General features: G+C 36.2%; 1 protein-coding gene across 4 annotated transcripts in view; it reads right to left on the bottom strand.

The window, feature by feature from the left end:
• The window catches only part of abr (ABR activator of RhoGEF and GTPase), a 208,009-nt gene that overhangs the window by 10,036 nt on the left and 175,859 nt on the right, over nucleotides 1-22,114 (bottom strand). The gene's annotated exons all lie outside the window — the stretch shown is intronic.

The following is a 22,114-nucleotide window of genomic DNA, read 5'->3' as shown; positions in this document are numbered from 1 at the left end:
ATAGTATGCGTTTCTACATGCCAACTCTTTATGTGAACATTTTAAACCTACAACAGCAGCTTACTTCTATTTCCTCTCCCCCACCCTCCCCTCTTTTTTTTTTTTGATAAAGATTACTAAAAATCATTTTGCTATTCTATCTAAAAATCCCCAGACAGTCCTTTCTATAAAAAACCCCTGAGAAACTCACAGTAGATTTCTTCCCTTGTTATTACATATCTAGACCGTGAAGTTAACTGTATTAGACTGCTGCATGAGAGCAAGAGTCCAGCATAGATGAATCAAACCTGAATGAAGCACAGCACTATAAACACAACATGAATCAAAGTGAGAATCACTACTATCCATGAGCTGGATGTGACAGTGACAAAACGGTTATATTCAGAGATCAGGCCATTTAGAGTGTTTAGTATTACCCATAACTCATAAGAACTCATGCATGCTATGATATTTAGGTACATTCGGGCTACTGTCCTGTGAACATATAAGGAAAAGCACTTGCGACAAAATCTGTGCTTTTTCCATTAACACACAACTCTCTAAGGAGAGCAGACTTAGTTACATTCTCTCTCACATACACACCAGTTTCCCATGCTACATGCCACAGACAAGATGGATGATGGGAAGGGCTATCTAGGAAGGGCTCTCCCCACTCTTAAACTAATCTGTCAATCAAACCCAAAGGTAAGAGACACAATAATAAATAATCTCAGCGTCTGGACCACATCTGAATCCAGTTAATGATCACCATTAGAAATCAACTAGATCTGCTGTGCTGTTCCACACTAAGACTCCGTCCAAAGCAATTCCTGTGCTTGTGCATTTAATTAAACTTCACTGACAATCAGCATGAAGTTGGCTTATGCATGAGGGAACACAAACAGCACACCTGCTGACAAATCTGCCATAAAATTAAGATTTACAGGAAAACATGCGTAGGTTGAGTAGCTTTTTATGAGAACGTCTGACAAAGTCCGTCAAGCACATAAACTGCATTAGCTTGTATAGCTAAAATCAATTCTCTCAATACAATTATTGGGCAATCATCATTACTGATGTTGTTTATACACATATTAGGGCTATAATGAGATTATTATTGGATATTTATGGAATGCTGCAGCCGTGTTATTATCCCACGGCTAAAACAATACAACATGTTTACACCAATCAAATTAAGAGGTTAATAAATGGATATTTTGAGATCAGCAGCGAGGACGCAAGTGGGTCTGGTGTTTACTGTGGTTAATCCAAATCAAGTTGATATTTTCTGATATTTTAAGAGATGCATTGAATGTATTGACCTTGACACAGACATGAGGGTCTGATGCAGGGGTCTCAATGATATCCTCTACGCATGTCAAAACACATGTAGCCGTCAATGAAAATAACAGTATTTATCACTCCAAACATTAGTGACAATTATAATATAATTTCTGCAGTCTGAACGTAGCCTTACAGATCCCAAATGTCTATGCTACACATGCCCTTACTTGAGCCCTTCTCTAACCTTCTGGTGCTTCTTACAGTACTTCATTCAAAATTTATGGACTCAAACGGGTCCATGATATGTCTAGAAAATCCTTTAATACAGCTAAACGGCTTACCCTGACAAAGACTCGCCTTGTAGAAACCTCATCTGTCCAAGTGCTTTTCTCCAAACTCTTAGTAAATGTCCTGAGGGATTTCACCTCACATTTTCCTCTGGGAAATCTCAAAGTTTGGGTTAAAAGAGCTAAAAACGAACGTCTGTGAGATTATTTTAACAGCATACTCAAATGATCCCCAATAAGCCAAACTGGATGATCATATTAAGATGAAGTGAAGGTCAGAGAAGAAACTTATTCTCATCACTCTCAGCACTGGCCAACCGTCTTCAAGACAGCAGTCAATAGTACTGTATCTTCAATGTCCTCACTGAACCGCTCAGGGATTGCACAACCAAAACAAAGACAGAAGCTGTCTTTCTAGAATATATTAAAATAGAAAAGTTAATTTAAACTGTGATTATACTTAATATTGGCTGTTTTTCTGTACTATAATTAAATAAATGCAGCATTGGTGAGTTTAATAATATTCTTTTTTATAAAAATGTAAAAATTTCTTCCAACCTCAAACTTTTAAATGGTTGTGTATTAATATACAACAAGGTCAGAAAAAAAGAGAGACTTCAAGCTCATAACAATTTCTTTGTCCCAGCAGTGTAGATTCAGTAAGAGTGCAGAAGTATTTTTGTATCTGTCAGCAAGAGCAGAATTATCCAGGCAATGAAGAACCAACATTGGAACCAAATGTCATGAAAAAGTCATAACAAAATTCATTTTTCATACAGTATAACGTGCAGTGCGCTGTCAGATGTATGAATGAATGGAGGCAGTTTTGTGTGACTGCTGTAGCTCTGTGCTCATCCTCCTTACATAAAGAGCCTTGGTATTGTATAATAAAGCTTAACGCATGGCTGAAGACTCATGTGACTCATGTTGTGAGCAAACAAGCACGAATACAGCAAAACACAACTTCTATTATTTATGCCACTTTGTTTATACTGTATGAACCCACAAGGAGCAATACAGGCTAAAGCACTAAAATAAACATGGCAAACAGCTTTGTTCAACAAGATATCAATAAAATATCAAGCCCTGTTTCATAATTTTCCTGATCAACTTATTTTTCATGACTATATGGCACGCTACAGCCAGACACCCAGCGTTACCCTTCACACATCTCTCTGTAGCATGTGGCCAGTAGTTACATCTCTCACTCTGGAGAAATCTTGGCTTTTGTAGGAAAACGCGTGTTTGCTCAGTGTGTGGTGTGCATGGGAAAAAGGCGTAATTTCTGTGGTATTCAGAGGTTGGTGTGGAGGTCAAACTGATGTTTGCTGTAGTGTTCTGATGCATTGTGCTGATGTCACAGGTTCGGCCTGCCGGGCTGGACTGGGCCTCTTCCAGTAAATTGAATCACATAGGAAATGCCAATAATCTGCTGATTCATAAACATGGTCATCAATCCCCAGCTCACATCTTTTACTATCATCGTACATATTTTTGTAAAACATATTAAGAGCTCTTCCATATAAGGCATGTAAAAACACGAGTTGCGACCGTCCTTGTGATGGAAGTACTAGTGGTGGTAATACCATAGAACTTTGATAAATACCACAGTACTGAATCATAATCATGTATAGTACATATACTAAGGTAAAAAGCATTTCTTTAAACTTTCTTTGAACCACAAAGTACCATTTACATTAATATCAAAGTCCCAGGTATTACTTTAGTACATTCATTTTTTATAAGGGAGGTTTCTTTAAAGAAAACAATAGCATAATTATAAAACATGGTCCAAACAAGTGTCCAAAAATATGACCAAAGGGTTTTTACTTGCGTGACTGCTAAAAAAATAATTTTAAATAGAAGTAACTACAGAAAATAAAAACAACAACTCCATGAGTCAAGATATCCAGCTATCGTAAATACCCTGAAAGTTATAAAAGCATAAGATATATTTTTAACAGACCATTGGATGCTAATGACTCTGTTGCTAATAAATGCAAGCCAGTTACCCTAACAGAGGACAGTGTCATAAATCAAGCTAAACATCTGCTAAAAGAGAACCATGAATAATACAATTCCTCATGGACCCATTTGGTCCAATTGGAAAAATTATCATGAAACAAAGCGTGAAAGAATTACTGAATCAGACACAAACAGTACAAAAGCATAACCTGTATATTTAACACAGTACAATCATGTATACTGGACACTGGACAAACAAAGTAAAATGGAAACATCCAGAGCCATGCTATATATCAAAGTACCATGGTATTGCCACAGCACTTAACTGTATAAAGAAGAAATCCAAACAGGACAACAGCTGTTGTGTCCAGTAACGAACCTCACCATCACCCTCCTCCACTTCATTAGCCCAATAAGCAAGGCCGTGTGGGGGTTCAGTAGCCCCTCACAGGGGTCTGGTGCCCTCACACTTGCAGCAGAAGATTTATGCATGTGATAAAAGCATCCATTAGCATAAAGCTGGCATTTAAAGGCCTTTAAAGAGGAGCAGGGTTCATCAGTTGTTCAGTCATTAGCATGCTATAACCTGGAGCAGTATAGGCTAAAGAGAAGATAGTTACAGCCGAGGATGGGTTCATCTCTGGGGACATATTCCTCTTGTGCATAATACATCTCTTTCACACAGACCCTCCCTCCTTCTGTTCTTTCATTCCTTTGAAAAGAGGAACAATTTCTGCTTCACCAAAAGGGCCACTATAGGGAGCATTAGTGTGAGCAGTCTTCTTACAATCAGTTTTCCTTTTTCAGGTCAACTACAGCCAAAAATTTACTTAATACAGAATAATAGCATAGGCTCTTTGAGTATTGAGGTTTGTTATAAAGGTAGTTCAACTTCAAATTAAAGGAGTGTCATTTACCCATCATTTACCCCCATGCTGTTCCAGAACTGTATGACTTTCTCTCTTCTGTGGAATATATAAGATTTCAATGAAAATCTAATTCTGTACAGTATGTACGAATGAATTACATTTCCAATGTATTCCAATGCATTTGATCTTGCATAAAAAGCAGTGATTCTCAACTGGTTTTGGTTCAGGACTAAGATTTTACATTGGAATTAACATTAAAGAAGTTCATTTCCAGAATGAAAATTCTCTGATAATTTATTCACCCCCATCTCATCCGAACTGCAGTTTCAATGCATCTTCAAATTGCTCTAAACAATCCCAGCCAAGGAATAAGGGTCTTATCTGGCGAAACGATAGGTCATTTTCTTTAAAAAAATTATAAAAAAATGTGTATAGATTTAACCACAAATGCTTGACTTGCACTAGCTCTGTGATGCACATGTGGGAATTCACACATTACGTAATCACGTTGGAAAAGACACGTTTGGCTAGTTCTTCATTCACATTTTGTTCTCCAACTAAATCAACTAAATCTAAATCATCCAACATCATTGTCAACCTTTTTTTTTAAAGGGTGTTTCACTTTCTTTTCACGTTCGCTTTGTAAACACTGAGTCGGTTCTTCCGCTAGTGCAAAACGAGCATCTGTGGTTAAAAAGTATATACATTTGTATTTTTTTTTGAAAATGACTGATCATTTCACTAGATCACCCTAATTCCTCGGCTGGTATCATGTAGAGCCCTTTGAAGCTACATTGAAACTGCAGCGAAACTTCAACCTGTTCGCTCCTACTGAAGTTCACCATATGGACAAAAATCCTAGAATGTGAAGTGAAGAAAGACATGAACTTCTTGGATGACTTGGGGGGAGTAAATTATCAGGATTTTTTATTCTTAAAGTGAACTTCTTCTTTAAGTGGTGATCCAAAACAGTATCAAAATTGTGTACAATTCTACAAAAATGTATTCTCAGTCAATCTAGTGACTATGCTTGGCATCTTCCAGGAAATAGAAATAAGTAGTATACATCGGTTGCAATGCATTCTGGGATTGAATGCATACACTTAATAATGTGCACTATGGATTTGGACACCACTTCAAATGGCTGTTTCCTCAAATAGTGAACTATATACCTTTCACAAAGGATTTATGGGGCAATTTTAGACACAGCCTATGTTTCTGGCCTGAAGGGCGGGTTCTGTTAAGAATTACGTTTATCAAATAAAAGTGCATCTGTGGAGGTCAGACATTATAAGCAGGTCATAAGGCAACACTGGGATCATTCATGACCATATCAAAGGAACACACTCGTACAGATAAACACACACACTCTCTTGACCACAAAGACTCATTCAATATTCAGTCAATGAGACTGGCCATCTGTGAGAGAGTGTTTCAAAGCATTTTAAAGTGCAAATGACTGCAAAAATGAGGTTTGTTTATAAATGTAATTGGTGGTATGTGGCAATTATGTGTGTATCTATTACACCTGTGTCTGAATACGAGCATATATGAGTAAACAGACAGTCTTTATCTGTCAATACCTGTGGGAAGACAAACACAAATACAGGTTGTGTCTGCACAGTACATTTGTGTGATTTACAGGCAATTTTCCTTCTATGAAGGAATTTTTATCAGATCAATTTAATATAGATGATGTTTCAGAAACAACGGAAGGAGTAGAAGTCAGAAAGACGAGGCAAGAGCCAGAGTACTTCAAAAGAGCATGTGCTTGGCAAATGGAAAGACATGGGTCTTGCTTTGTTGTGTATTAATAACAAAATCTATTATCATAGAGTCACAGGGGGGGTCTTTGTCTGTAACCTGTCTCTATAGTCAGACCTGTGTCAGTGGATCAGGAAGAGCACAGACCTGACTGGGCAGAGGACACACAGAAACACAGCAGAGGCTAAAATGCTTTGTTCTTATAGGCAGAAAAACTATGCACATAAATTACTGCTCAAAGTGCTGGCAGGGCAAATACCCCACGTGGAGAGACCTAGATCTCGCCGACTCACATCGGCACACAAACACACACACAGCTGCACACCTACTCCCACAGTTACATGCAGAGTGTGAAGGCACTGATCTCATCACAGCAGAACAATCATTCAGCAACACTGAGCACTGAGCTAAAATGAATAACATCACCAGTGCCATTCCATCAATGTTATACTAGTCACACTAGAAATTACACCGACGAGCAATCCTTCTCTCTATAGCAGGGGTCCACAACCTTTCTTACTGTGTGAAATTTTGATTTGAACTGCCGATCAAATGTTTGAGGTCAGTAAGAATTTTTTAAAAGAAATCAAAACTTTATTCTGCAAATGGGCCTTAAACTAATCAAAAGGGACAGTGAACACATTTATGTTACAGAAGATTTCAATTTCATAAAATCTTTTTATTCACCATAGAGTAATGAAAAAGATTATTCAGTTGTGTGTTAGAGTAAAGGTGTGATTAATTGACCTCCATCAGTGGGTGGGTGATACTTGCCAGGGGCCCTAAGGACAGCAGGTTAAAGTGATAATTAACCTGTAGCTGCAGCCAGCCCACACACACACACACACACACACACACACATACATACGATAGTTTCTGATAATTGTTGGCTTTCCACAAACTTCTATTGTTTTATACTGACCAAAAAATATGTTTTATCCCTAAGCCATCCATAAACCAACACTTTACAGAAAACTTGTTTGCATTGTCACACTTTCAGATAAACATCATTTAGTATTTTTTATATTATTATATTTTTGCTCCCTCATGAAGACCACAGGCCGGTCCCTACAATGTCAAACATTTCAGGTTTTACTATCCTTAACATAATAATTAACATATGGACAATGTAGCATAAACAAGTACACACAAACAAGACAGCCCAACTAACATCTAACAACCAACACATTCATCAAACGAGAGTGAACAAATCACTGCAGAGGGTGTATAAAAGTAAAGGAAGGAGAAAAGACATCATTTTATTACTATTAATTACCCCCAAAATATTTAAATGTCTTCATGTTCAGTAACTTTGTAATACGTACTCATCATCCAAAAAACAAACTATATACAGGTGAAGAAAGCAGGTACAAGAGAGAACTGATCAGCTACAAAGATGCAAACACCTTTCACCAAAAAATATCAGACAAAAAAGAATTTTAAAGGATCAACATTCTGCATTTCATGTCCATAAACAGAGCATGATAAAGTGATGGTTCAATCAGACTTTCAGTCAGTTTAAGACCAGGAAACAGGCAGAAAACAGACAGAGAGAATTAGAGCAGATGGAGAGAGAATGAAAGAGCGAGTAACCTTTTGTCGGAGCAGTTTACTGCGCACACGACCCCACAGTTTGGCGCCGGTGTTGGTGTGTCTTTTGATGGCTGAAGGATCGTCCACGCAGCAGTGCTGCTCCATGCGCTCACACACTGAGTTCAGATTACAGTCCGTCACCACGATCTCTGTCATCCTGACTGTGTTCCTCTCGCAGCCGTGCACAAGGGGCACTGACCCCCAAAAGACCAGTAGAATGATTCCCAAATGTAAAACCAAACTCTTTCCAAATTATTCACAGCAGACTGCTTAAAAATATGTTTTTAGAATATGTATATATATGTTTTTTATTTTTTTTTGGAGGTTTACAAGACAAAATTCTTCACTTTTTGTGTCTTAAATGCTCTGTAAGGATGGAGCGATTAAAAAACGATTAAAAATCAGCCGAGAAATGAACTCTGTGAAAGAAAGAGCTCATTTCTGGAGGAAAGTAAACATTGCCATGCTTTCGTCTTTTCTCAGGCTTAATAACTGAACTATAGATCCTTCAGTAAATGTTGAAGTAACTCTTTCCTCTGCCTGCATTTCTCTCCTGCTGCTCACTCCTGCGCTCTTCTCAGCATCTGATCTCCAGAAATCACAGAGACCGAGAGGAAGAAAGAGTGGGAGGAGAAAGGGAGAGCGGGAGGGAGTGAGGGAGTGGGTGAGCTGATTCTATCACCAAGCAGTTTTTAAGTCTCTAGATGCGAGACGGAAGGGGAGGCATTCTTTGTGTGCAGTTACCTCAGTATCTCACAAAACGTGTTTAACCCCCAAATTAAAAAAAATATTCAAAATTCAAAAGAAATTATGTTTAGCATAAAGAAAATAATGAATTTTTTCCATTGTGACACAATATTCACAATGAATTTTTTTTTTAATTCCCGAAATCAGATCAGTATTATGCAATAAATTAATAAATAAATAAACAAACCAACTGTGATATGTAATGCACATTATCTGTTAAGTGTTTTTCAGGGCCAATTCCAGTAAGATTATTACAGTTCAAGCAGACCGATAACCGATATTTTGAACTGATATATATGTCTGGTGTAAAAATGAAAATTAATGTCAAACTTAAGAATAACAAAAACTTTCTTTAAATGCTTTTAAAGTATTTTATTGGCAAATCGGTTTTGAAAATGACCAATACGATAAACATAAAAATGCTTAATATCAGCGCAGCTAAACCATCGAACCCTAATGTAAAGCAAGTGTAGTGTAAAAACGCACATATAATATGCAACAAAATTTTGGAGTGTATAATTTTTTATATAAAATTAATACTTTTCATCAAGGATGAACTAAATTATTCTACAGTTTATTGCAAAAATATTTATATTTAACATAAATGCTGTTCTTTTAAACTTTCATCAAAGGATCCTAATATTTACTGAAATATTAACCCTTTCGAGTTGATTAACACGTATACGCGTTATGAATCATTTTCTCCTGATAACCCCGAAAAGAACTTAAATGACACTTTCATTATTGATCGTACAGATAAGAGCAATACATCAATCGAATCTGTAAAGGGTCTACTTTTTTTTGTATACAGACATAATAACAACAAAACTTTGTGCACTTATAAAATAAAGATAACAAACAAGGTGTGCTGTCTGCAGCCTTTGTCTGCGCTGATCTTTATTTAGACAAGCGTCATTAAAATGAACTGTAACTCAGTGAATACTCAACGAAGAGACATGAGAGAGATATCTATAGAAAGCTTGACATGTCTACTTTTAAACTAAAAAAGTGCTGCCGAAAACAAATATTCTGTGATAAAGTAATCCATATGAAAACAACGCGATGTCTGTTTTTCACGTCTCCCTTCATTATATCTAATGTGACCACGCCCCCGCGCTGAACGCGCTATTCAGATTCTGATGTTTCATTGAAGCGCACGGCTTGAATACGCCCATACAACAGAAAACAACACAGCAAGACTGTTCTTCAAGTTCTTTTTATTTTACTGTTTGCTTCGCAATGAGAGGAATAAGACATAATTCACCCCAAAAAGATGTGATGTGGTTGAGGATTTGAGATTTGGATTTCCTCAGGAAAAAAGAATGAAGCACTTTATTCAGCAGAGATCATAAACATGAGTAAGTCTCTTTTTATTTATTTATATACTTGTACTAGTTTTCACATAACGTGTAAACATTTTACTAGTTAGGCTTTTTCCAAAGACTTTTTCCAAACTATAATTTCTGACTAAATATATAATCAAGTGAAACATTATGAAGTTCCAATAACAATATACAATACTATACCATTCAAAAGCTTGATGTAAATAATATAAATGTAACAAATAAATGTAACTGTAACAAATGTAACAAACAATGCTGTTCTTTAAATTTATCCCCCCTAAAAAAACTGAAAAAAAATATTCTCAGCTCTTTTCAACATTAATAGTAATAATAATAATGATAATAATAATAACAATAAATATTTTTTTGTAGAAAATCAGATTGTTAAAAAGATTTCTGAAGGATTGTGTGACTGGAGTAATGATGCAAAAAATTCAGTTTGAAAGTCAGTTTTGATTGTTCCTAATACACGGTTTAACTGCTCCCCCAAGTGGATATTAAATTATGTTGTGGGATAATTAAATATATTCTAAATAAACTACAAACATAAAATTATATACATTTATTTTCTCCTCACATTCTTTCTTGTAACTCCTTCCTCTCAGTGACACAGCTGACTGAAAGGCTCATTATGCAGCTCATTATGCAGGCCTTTGTCTTCTCAGGTGTAAATCACAATGATATTCATGATAGGTGATGCCTACTCGCACATGACTTTTACCAACAAAAAGTGGCTTAGAAAATTTAAATAAATATATATTTTTTTGTAACTGAGTAAACAAGATCATTTTTGCCTCAATAAACATTCGTCTCAATAAACTCCTAATTTGCTGCTTATTAATAGTAAGGTAATTATTAAATTTAAGTATTGGGTGGGATTAGGAATGTAGAATATGGTCATGCAGAATAAGTACTAATAAACAGCTAATATGATAATAACAGGTAAGCCAGTAAGGAACTAGTTAATAGTGAGAACTGGTCCCTATACTAAATTGTTACCCATCTATATTATATCCATATTTATTTATTCATATTTATATGTTATACGTTCATATTCATTTATTTACAGTAATAAGAATCACCACTGTGATTAATTAGAATAACTTAAAAAAGGAGTAAAATCTAAATAAAAACAAACTAATAATTTGATGGAAAACTTACTTAATTGTCCAAAAAAAATTAGTGTTAATCACACAGAAATCTTACTGTTCGGAAATATGACATTTTCCTCATACTCGCCCACAAACCCCAGTGAGACCTGACATGAACCACCATGCTCTCTACTTCACTTCAAAAACATCATAGACACAAAGTTAGAGACAAAAATACCCTTAAAGTTTGTGCGTCAGTGAACACAAACACATTTCATCATCTGACACTATAGTTACAGAGCACATTCTCTGCTTCTATAATCTCTGCAGTGTGTGTGACTAGGAGCCTGAGGCAGGTGTTGGTGTATATATGTTGGTTATGTAAGCAGGAGTGGGACTGTTCTACATCTTCTGTCCTCATGCTAGTCTTTAGAGCAGCACGCAATGGTTCCTACCAGGTAATTTCACTCTGCTTCCTTCTCTCTCTTTCCATTTGTCCTCTTGCCACCTTTCCTCCATCCAAATCTCATTTATATTGCATAAGACCCGGAAAAATCACTGTATTATTAGTTCTTTGTGAAAACCTCACAGGTGCTGCAGGAGCTTTGCCTGGTGTATGTGAAGATCAATCGGGTGTACTTAAAAATAATGTGGTACTAGTGCTGCACCATGCACCTAAGCACATCCAGTTACAAAGGATTCATCTGAGCACTCTGTGTTTCAAGGCTCCCACGGACTCAGCATCCACAAAACTCAGCAGCACATTCAAACACAAAAACTTCCATGTATCACCTGCTTCCTGCGTGTTAGTTTATTCACTATTTTGTCTAATTTGATTAGATTTAAAATTAACTCAGCTCTGCGTAAAACATTTTAAATGTATTAGACAGAATTCCATAGATTAAAAATCAATGCAGAAAGTGGCTTGGAATTATCACAATAGAATGGTTAAGACTGAAGTCACAGTGGCCAGTCTTTCCAATAACCTGCAGGAAAAAGTTTTACATAGTCAAGCTGTTGTTGATTTGTTGCTGGTTCAAGTCTAAAAGCTCTAACTAGCTTTGTTAAAGGAACACGCCACTATTTTTGAAAACAGAGTTACAGTGCCCCATTATGCCTTGTGTCATGTAGCTGTATGTGAACATAAACTATCTGCAAAGTTGTGAAGCCAACAGATAAATTTTTATCTTTGTCAAAAAAACAAACAAAAAAAGAGTCGGCTCACAATCGCCCAAATGAGTTGTCAGGAATTTGAATCTTATTCTGTTACGGCTCTATGTCACAAAGTAACACATTTGCATAATGTCCGTCCACATTTTAGGTTGCAACAACAAAGTTCCTTGATTATTACGCCGGAATGAGAGTATAGTTCCTAGCTGTATCAGCCTAGAAAATCACAACTTTTCATTTTAATATCATTTTAATAATATCAAAACTCTTTGGTCATTTTTGAGCGAGATGCTAATGGTCTAATCAGACTGAATGATCTATGCTACGCTGCAGCTAAAAGTGCTACCACCAGTGAAAAATAGTGGTGTGTTCCTTTAAGACTGTCTATCAATTCAATTATCAACATTGATTCAATTCAAACTCAGCCTTACCAACTCACAATCTGTCTGATAATACATTATATCCATTAATATTATTTAATGGACATGAGCTAAAAGTTAATTTTACATTAACTAAAAGGACCTTATTGGTAAAAAATTATATGCAAAGAAATCTGAACTGAAAATCCCTTACTTCAGATAATATTTTGTATGTAAAATAAAATAAAATATCTTTACATACAATGTACCATAGTGAAAAATAAATCTATTAAAATTTTTCATGCTAAGTATACTATTAATACATTTGCATATTTGTGTACTTCATACAAATAGCCTGGAATTGTACTTTTAGTATACTAAAACAGGTATACTTAAAGTCTGTTAAATTAGAACAACTAATTTTGTACTTAATGTAGTGCCGAAGTCCAACTCAAGATAAACAAGTATATCTTGTAAAACTATTGCAAGTATACTTCAGCTACACTTTAAATATCTTGCTTTTAAAGACCAATATTATTCAAAAATCATACAGTCCTCATCAATAGTGACATTAAAACATGTTTTAGGCTTAATATTAGGAAATGTGCATTGTGTACAAGTAGTACTCCAAATAAAATTTCATAAAAATTTGTATATCAGTAAATATACTTAGTATGAAAAAATTTATTTTAAATATAGTACTTTTTCTTACTAGGGTATGTTTATGTTTACATTTTAAAAAGGGGGTCACCATTAAATTTGGTGTTCCCTAATTTAAAAAAGTTTAAACCCCTCATCTAGACTATCTTGCAACAGCTAAAGATCAGCTTTGACCAACTAGAAATCATATAAAACTGGCTACCATTAACAGAATCCTTGCTCTCTGTAGAGTGTGTGTGTGTGTGTGTGTGTGTGTGTGTGTGTGCGTGTGTGCTGTGGTGGGGGTTTACATGTACTAAAACATATGGAACAATGATGAGCTTTGACCTTAATATATGATAACATTACTGACGTGTGCATACAGAAATGTGCTAATGCTAAAATCTTCAGATTATAGTTCTATCTCAGTCTGACACAAGACTGATAAAGAGTGAATTAAAGGCAGTGAGAAGTGAATGTCTGACACACAGCGGCACATCCCTGGATAGTGAGAATCTTAACCATTTCTACCAAAAAGACACATGCCAGATTCAAACCTGAATTTCCCAAATAAGCACCAGAGCTCAAAGTGTTCACTGTTAGGCCAAGGCTCTGTTAATAAAGTAACTCTTGGAAAATTCATTTGAATTTTTATGTATTCCTTTTTTAGATAAAGACCAGTGTGCAGCATACTAAATAACCTCCAATCTGAGGGCACGGCTTTGGCCCCAGGGCTGCTTCAAAGAAGACTTAATGGGCCAAAAGGAGACAGAGGGATTAAAACGGCTGCGGCATCAGTGATATAATTACTGATTAAGATGCGTTGGGTGTTCTCAGCAGCTTGAGCGCTCTACCTCTCTTTCTCTCTGCCTCCAGAGGGTAGTGGTAAGAGGACATGTAAGAACACTGCGACTGGTTATTTTTAAAATGGAGATGAAATGCAGCAGACTCATTCGGGCTATGCGTCATCGTTTTGAGGAAAGAATGTTTGGGAAAAATCAGAGAGGCGCTTTAGAATGAGGCAGCAAGGCTTAAACATGCCTTAAACGTTTTATGGGATTGAACAGTGAAACCTGTTTTTACTATAGTACAACTTTTCTCAAGAAGCATCATGCACCTTTAGAGTAAAGCAGATTTTGGAAAAAAAAAAAAAACTTATTTTACAAAAACATCATTATTTTTTTATCTTAAAAGGGTCCTATATGCCATTTTAGAAAGTCTTGATTTGGTACTAGAATAGGTTTTCATATATGTTTATTTCAGAAGCACATTATTTTGCACATATTTTACATTATTGTGGCATCTCTCTTCCCAGTCTGTCTCTAACGCACTGTTTAGTTCCTGTTTTAATGTAACCCCTCCTTCCGAAATAAAAAATGTGCTGTGATTGGTTAGCTGCACATACATACATATACATATACTGTAGCCCACATGTCCTTGCTCACTAAACAAAAATGCATTACACGTACACATAGAACTACAAACTATTTTCCTTATTGTCTTATCTTGCCTATGGCAGTGAGTCAGGACTGCTTCTGGTGCACCCTACAAAACTAAAATAGGTCTTCTCTAGGAAAGTAGAGCAAAAAATAAATAAATAAAGGAATTGAGTCGACTTTAGCATATAAAGGGGATGGTAAGTGCTTTATAAGGGCTCTCCCTTTCATCTCTTCAGAACTGAGTGACAGTGATGCTCATTAAACAGGTCAAGCTAAAGGCTGAAAGAGGGTGTTTAGATGAGGGCAGGCACTCTATTCTCTTGTTTTTCTCTTTCTTCTCTGCCACAGAGTGGCTTATGACAACAATGCATGAGGGAGGTGAACGATTTTCATCTCACAGCCGTTTTTCATTCCTTCTCATGTTTGAGGCCACGTCTTGCTCTATGTAGTTTTCCGTTACATTCGTTAAAAGTGATAGGCTTCCCACAGCCCTATGTAGGACAAATGGTTTGGAGAATTTATGAATGGATGGATTGATGAGGGCTTGTCCCTGAGGGCCTTGAGATATCTTCAGGTGGAAGTTTAACAGTGGATGAAGCAAAGCTCACAAGGGTGTTTGGTGACCTAAACTACTATTAAAATGAGTGACAACGGATGAACTTACACGAAAGGCACAATCATAACCTCAGTCCACAACCTTGCCTCACTAGTTATTCATGGACATAATGACTACATCTGAATGCGGCTTTTCGACCAGAGCCACACACACACACAAACACAAAAAGGGTGGCCCGGTAACCATACGCTTAAGTTTAAACCACACAGGTCCATTTTCAGACACTACTTCACAGTAATCCCAAACATACTGCTTATACTGACTTCATAATCACAGAACTCAACTTCAGAATATAATAATGTCTGTTTACAATGAGTTCCAGTTCTGGGGAAAGTGGGGCGAGGAAATTATATGGACTTTACTGTGTGAAGACGTCATCTGGGCATGTTTTAAAATGTAGATGGCCTCAGGGCATTACACATTATAGGATATGTCTGGGTTTAGGCAGACACATCATAGTTTACCATAGACCAAATCAATGTGGAAACTACAGATACAGTAGCAACTACAAGACATCACCAGTTAATGGATTTGGTGACATTTAAACAGTGTTTTAAAAGGGTATTTAATTTAAAAAGTTGCATTTATTTGATCAAAAATACAGTAAACGTTATAATATTGTGAAATATTATTATCATTTAAATCCCGGTTTTCTCTTTTAATATATTTTAAAATGCAATTTATTCCTGTGATGATAAATCTGAATTTTATGTCACAACATACATATTTATGTGTGTGTCTTCATAATTTTTAAACAATTTAACATCGTAATATTTTAAACATATTTTAAAATAATCCTTAACCTTAACCTAAAACCTAAGTGTTTTTTCACGTTTTAATACCCAATTAAAAATGCTTTTAATTAAGCAGCTTCTGCTTTAATATTTGTGTGATGATTTGGGATGGGTGCTACCCTTATGCCATAGGAATACAAATGAACATAGAGAGATGAAAACATGATGAGCAGAACTTCACAGATGTTTGTAATGGTGATGATGGGAGGGTTGGAGGGGGCTGGTAAAGGGGTGAGAGGTGTGTGTGTGTGTGTGTGTGTGTGTGTGTGGACGTACTGGATGCTGTATAAGCCAACAACCTCAAAGAAAATACCACAGTATTACCATTTGGGATATTTTTGGACACTACAAAGGACGTAATGCCACAGTATTTTTTAAAGTTGCTGAGAATACCAAGTAAATACCATAAATGAATGTGGTGGTTATTCATTACTGTGGTGTACATCAAAATACCACGATATTACCATCACTGCCCCATGGCAGAATGTAGATGTAACAGAAAAGCCATGGATCTGCTGCAGCACAGACGCTGAAACACTGTGTCTGTGAATCACAAAGATGCAGAAAGGATGGAGAGGGAGGAGGAATCGAGGACAGAAAACAGGATCGGGGCTCCAGCCTTTCATATGAAGAGCTGAGGGTTGGGTGGGTGTGGGTGTGTCCTGAGGGATCGAGGGGGGCTTTGAGTGCATTAGCAGACCCTGCATTCATGTGCGGAGTGCAGAGCCCGTCCCACATCAAACCCACCCTAATGATGGTTTAAAGAACAAAAGCAGTGCCGCAGTTATCATACATACTTCTTTCTGCACACGTGTGTGTGCGCAGCACCTGAGGGGCAGGAAAAGTATTAGAGCACCTTGACAGATTCGTAGATGATGCCGGGTTGCCGGGTGACTGTGTTTGCACTTACTATAACCACTTTAACTGAACCAATATTTAGAACAGTCACACTCTGATGTACTGCAAGAGGAAAACTGAAATTTAATAACAGCTCTGATGCATGCATCATTAGATATGCACTAATTAAATCTACACTAACAATGACCTTAATAACAACGACAACACAAAATACACACTCTTCTCATCCAAAGTCTTGACACAAAAGCAGTCTGTGAAATGTCACTGTAGCATCTGTGCGTCAGTGTGTTTTCGCTGAACTCGGCAGATTGTCCCAGTTTGATCTCATTTGAGCTTCACGTGGATGATTTTGTATATCGTCAAATATTCAACAGCGATGATTAAGATTCCTAATATTCGACAGGGGGATTCTGGGTGAATCTCATGAAGAAATGCCTGGGTCATATTTCAGCGCAAAATCTAAACAAATAATAAAACTTAAAAAATATAAAATAATTAAAAAAGCATATTTTATCATAAGTTATTTTAGTATGATGTAATGGTAACACTTTATAATAAGGTTCATTAGTTAACATTAGTTGACTACATTAGTTTACATGAACTAAGAAATGAACAATACTTCTACAGCATTTATTAATCGTTAATTAATTGTGTTTGCTAACATTAATGCACTGTGAACTAAGTATACAATGAATGACTGATTATTATTAACCAACATTAACAGAGATTAATAAATAGTGCAATAGATGCATTATTCATTGTTCATTAGTTACTAGAGTATATTATTGTACATACAGTACACAGCATATTCATGACACTATTATGAATGTGTTCACAGTATGCACACGTGACAGAATCCGTGCACAACAGCATATAAAAATAGCTTTAGATCAACTTAGGTTTTATTTTTACATTTCAGTTTACATGTTAATTTTATTTTGTTTAATTATTTTGCTGAGCTTTTAAAAATGTCATTAGTTTTGTTTTTTAAATTAAATTTTTAGATTTGTATTTTATTACAGTTATCCTTTTAGTCATTAGTACTTCAGCTTTCAGTCAGGCAAGATTTTCAAGTTTAAGTGTTTCATTTAGTATTGATATTCAATTTTATTTCAGCTTTTTTAAATTCACAGTTTTTAATATTTTTTTTTAATATAGCCTAATAGCCCACAACGGACTCTCACGCAGTGAGTGTGTCCAACTGCAGCTCTTTGATACATACTGTATGGCTAGAGTAATGAAAGGAGAAAACTCTCTCACATTCTCTTTCTCTCAGAGGAAATCCAATAACCCTTGAGATCAAGCAGTTTCCCCTTTCTGAATAGCATAGAGACAGGCAGAGGTAAACATCCTGCCAGAGGAATGGAGGTATGAATGGAGAGACAGAGCAGATGAGTTTCTGTATGGTTACTGCTACAGTACAAATACAAGGGATCTCGGATCAGATGAACTCTACAGTACGGATCATCGTACACAGCAGGGGTTCATGTCATGTCATGTCGGGCATCTATCAGATGTTCTCAGGGGATGTGTGCTGGTTCTGACATGAGTGTAAGCAGTGTACCTCGACTGTGGGGTGACTCGAGTGTGTATAAGTGTGGACACTGATGTGACAGGTGTGTGTGCTGTGACCTACTTCCAGACAGATGGAGGCAGGAAGCAGAGTTCAGAGATTTTTCGGAAGTTAATAATTCAGTCTCACACCAAAGAACAGGCACAGGAACTGTCTGCCACACAGGGACCGACAGACAGAGAAATAAAGGCTCTGTTCCGAAACCTAGAGAGCTCCCTGTAAAGATGTGATCATGCTGACAAAGGTTAAATCACTGGAGTTGCTAGAGTAAATTATTCATTTAAAATTTGCACCCCACACATTAACACACAGCACACAAAACTATTGGAAGTAACAGTAATTTATACTGATAGTGGAATAACATATAAAATGATTTTTTTTCACTAGCCTTTAGCAAAGCATCTCGGGATTGCCTTACCCCAAAGCTGCCTTAAAATTTGGTCATAATGGGTAATCCTCAAAGGCAGCATAATACTGTTGCTAACCTTTTGCAAATGCCTTCACATTAGGAGCGTGCCTTAAATGTAGGGAGCCTAGGTAGGGAGTGATACAGACAGAGAGTGAGCATTATCTGTGATCACAGGCATTAGCATGTGAAAGCTCATAAAAACACAATCAATATCAAGCCTGAAAACACAAGTCATACATTCACATAATGAGCTTTTCCATGGGCACATGGCGCTAACATCATTACAGCAGCGCTGAGGAGAGAGAAGCATCCTGAGGTGTACAGAGCACATATATCATGGTTATATCCTGCGTGTTGATCTCTCTCTCTCTCTCTCTCTCTCTATCTCATATAAACACACTTTAGTCAGGGACCAGGGTGTTGAATGATTACACTGAGGAGAGATTTTAGACACGGCTGCTAGCGATATCCAGAGGTGGAAAGTAACGAATTACATTTACTCGCGTTACTGTAATTGAGTAGCTTTTTTGTGTACTTCTACTTTTTTAAGTATTTTTTTTAATCTGTAATTTTACTTTTACTTAAGTATATTTTGTTTGAAGTATTGTACTTCGCTACATTTTAAAACACATTAATTACTGAGTAAAAAAAAAATCGCTCCCTGGAAGCTATGTCAGTAAATAATGGGCAGGAGGGCAAACTGGCGCTAAAATCACAAGAAAGATGCAGACGGACAAAACAGGCGTTAGTGGTGCAGACACCGCTGAAAACGAAACCCCGTCATATTCTAAAGTTGAACTCGAAGGAAATGAAGTGAACCCCTGGCCATATGTATGCTCTATTATGCTGTGTATGCTGTGCTTGCCTAGGGAGACCAAACTAGCAGTTTATAAAATCTCGACAAGACATCAACCCCACGTAAGCATATAGAGGTGAGCTAAATAATTGCGTCATTGCATAGGTGGTTAAAATGATGCTTTGACATTTTAGCAAGAGGTTTTGCACAAATTAGCCAAAAAGACTGGTGCGGAGTGTGCGATATATATTGTCTGCGATAATATCATAATTGTTGTTTTAATGATGTACGCGCGCATTTAGAGTGTTCTTTCACTGTGTGATTCAGTCTGTTGAAATGCATTTAGAATGAAATCAATCAAAATGATTTAGAAGCAAATCACACAAAGAATGCTGTCTTTTCCTCTAAAAATCATAATCACACACACACACACACACACACACACATATATATATATATATATATATATATATATATATATATATATATATAGATCAGTGGGGATTTCTTTAAGACTGCAAGGGAAGCTCAGCTTCCCCTCTAATGTAAAAAAAAAAAACCCAACGGTCAAATATGTACTATTGTGTATTATGTATTGTGTTAATCAGCTACATGTCGGCTGACTCGATTTTCTTCTCATACATTCCCGTAGCGTCACAGTGCATTTCCCTGTTGAAGCCGAGCGTCCATTGACTTCGATGGGGCTGCTTTGAACAGTTTTTTTCAGTGCTCCGAAGCTAGACGGTCATTGGATAAATGCTGCGATTATGTCCCGCCCACGGACGCTCAGCGTCTCTGGAGGTGAATGAAGACTGGGCTTCCGCGTGATGATTGGAGGATCTGTCGATCTCCTTTTGACTGACAGCGGTCTGCACCATAAGAAGTCGGTGAAGCTGTTTCAAGCTCAGTCCCATGATCGCGGATTTCTCAAGTGTATTCGAAAGACAAACTGCGGCAATATTTCTTGATTTTTGTAAAATGCAGAACCACCACAAAATTAAATTGGTAACTAAGACAGATTGAAAATGTGCGCGCGCACACACACACACACACACACACACACTATAGCCATCTAGTGATTTATTACAATTTTTAAACTGAATTTCCCCAAAAATGGGCAAAAATCTTACATTAAACCTTATAAAATTATCCATGGTATCCCCATGTATGAAAGTTAAAAATCTGGGTCTTTTATGAAGTGAATTTTACCTGAAATGCTTTTTTCTTTTTTTGTAAAAAAAAAAGCCTATTTAAATAAATATTTATTTATTTATAGAAATGTAAAAGATTTAAATCCTCCAAAAACTGTACAAAGTTTAGTAAAAACATAAATGAACAGAGTAAAATTATATTTGTAAAAAATTTAAATATTTTACTATTACAAAATGAAATGTTATTGTCTGGGGTCAAAAAGACCCCGAGTGTCACTACAAATGAAGACCATCAGAGGGTTATAATGTAGGCCGAAAATTAGCTTCCCCTCTTTGAAAGACCAGCAGCCGCCACTGATATATATATATATATATATATATATATATATATATATATATATATATATATATATATATATATATATATATATATTTTTTTTTTTTTTTATTTTTTATTTTTTTTTTTTTTACAACAGGACAGTAAACTAAGAGACTTGCGTTTTAGACACCATATTGCCATTGTTTTTGCTCTATTTCTACAACAAAAATTTATTCCAAACACAGCCACCAAAGCAAAATTTTGCATCTCTGAGCAACATGACAGTGTTTCGTTTCTGAATGAATCAACCGTTTAAATGATTTGGTTCAATCGCAATGACTCACTTATTAACAGTGACTTGCTGACACATACTGGCCATTTTAATTTCACATTTAAAGTATCTTTTGATTTTTTTTTTTTTTATAATTAAGTTTTTATAATTTCAAATGAGTATTCAACATTTTATGTCTGGCATATCAAAACATTATTCATGCATTTGTAACTGCAGGTTAAATGCATTCTTGTCCTGCACTAAACAGTGTAATACATCTAAATGCCACGTCCGATGAAGCTTTTGCATTTCCTCTGTATTGAAAAGATGAGTTTGTTGATACTGATTTGCCAGATAACAGCCCAAATGTTTTATTATTCTAAATAACTGATTCCTTTAATTAAAAACTACTAGTTTGAGATTAATAGACCTATCCCAGGGGTGTCAAACTCAGTTCCTGGAGGGCCATAGCCCTAACCCTGCTCCAGCACACTTATCATGTAGTTTTCAAATAAACCTAAATGATTAGATTAGCTGGATCAGGTGTGTTTAATTAGGGTTAAATCTAAACTGTGCAGGACTGTGGCCCTCCAGGAACTGAGTTTGACACCCATGGCCTGTCCCATTTTTGACTCCCTCCCACTGGTTAAAATGTAACTAAGTAATTTTTACTCTGAGTAAATTTTAAATGAGCTACTTTTTACTTTTACTTGAGTGGATTTTTTAGACTGGTACTTTTACTTGTACTTAAGTAAAATTTCATTAATGTAATGGTACTTTTACTTGAGTAGAATATTT

This window comes from Carassius carassius, chromosome 5 (genome assembly GCF_963082965.1).
Source record: "Carassius carassius chromosome 5, fCarCar2.1, whole genome shotgun sequence".
NCBI classification, from domain to species: Eukaryota; Metazoa; Chordata; class Actinopteri; order Cypriniformes; family Cyprinidae; genus Carassius; species Carassius carassius.
This window is presented reverse-complemented; position numbering and strand designations above follow the sequence as displayed.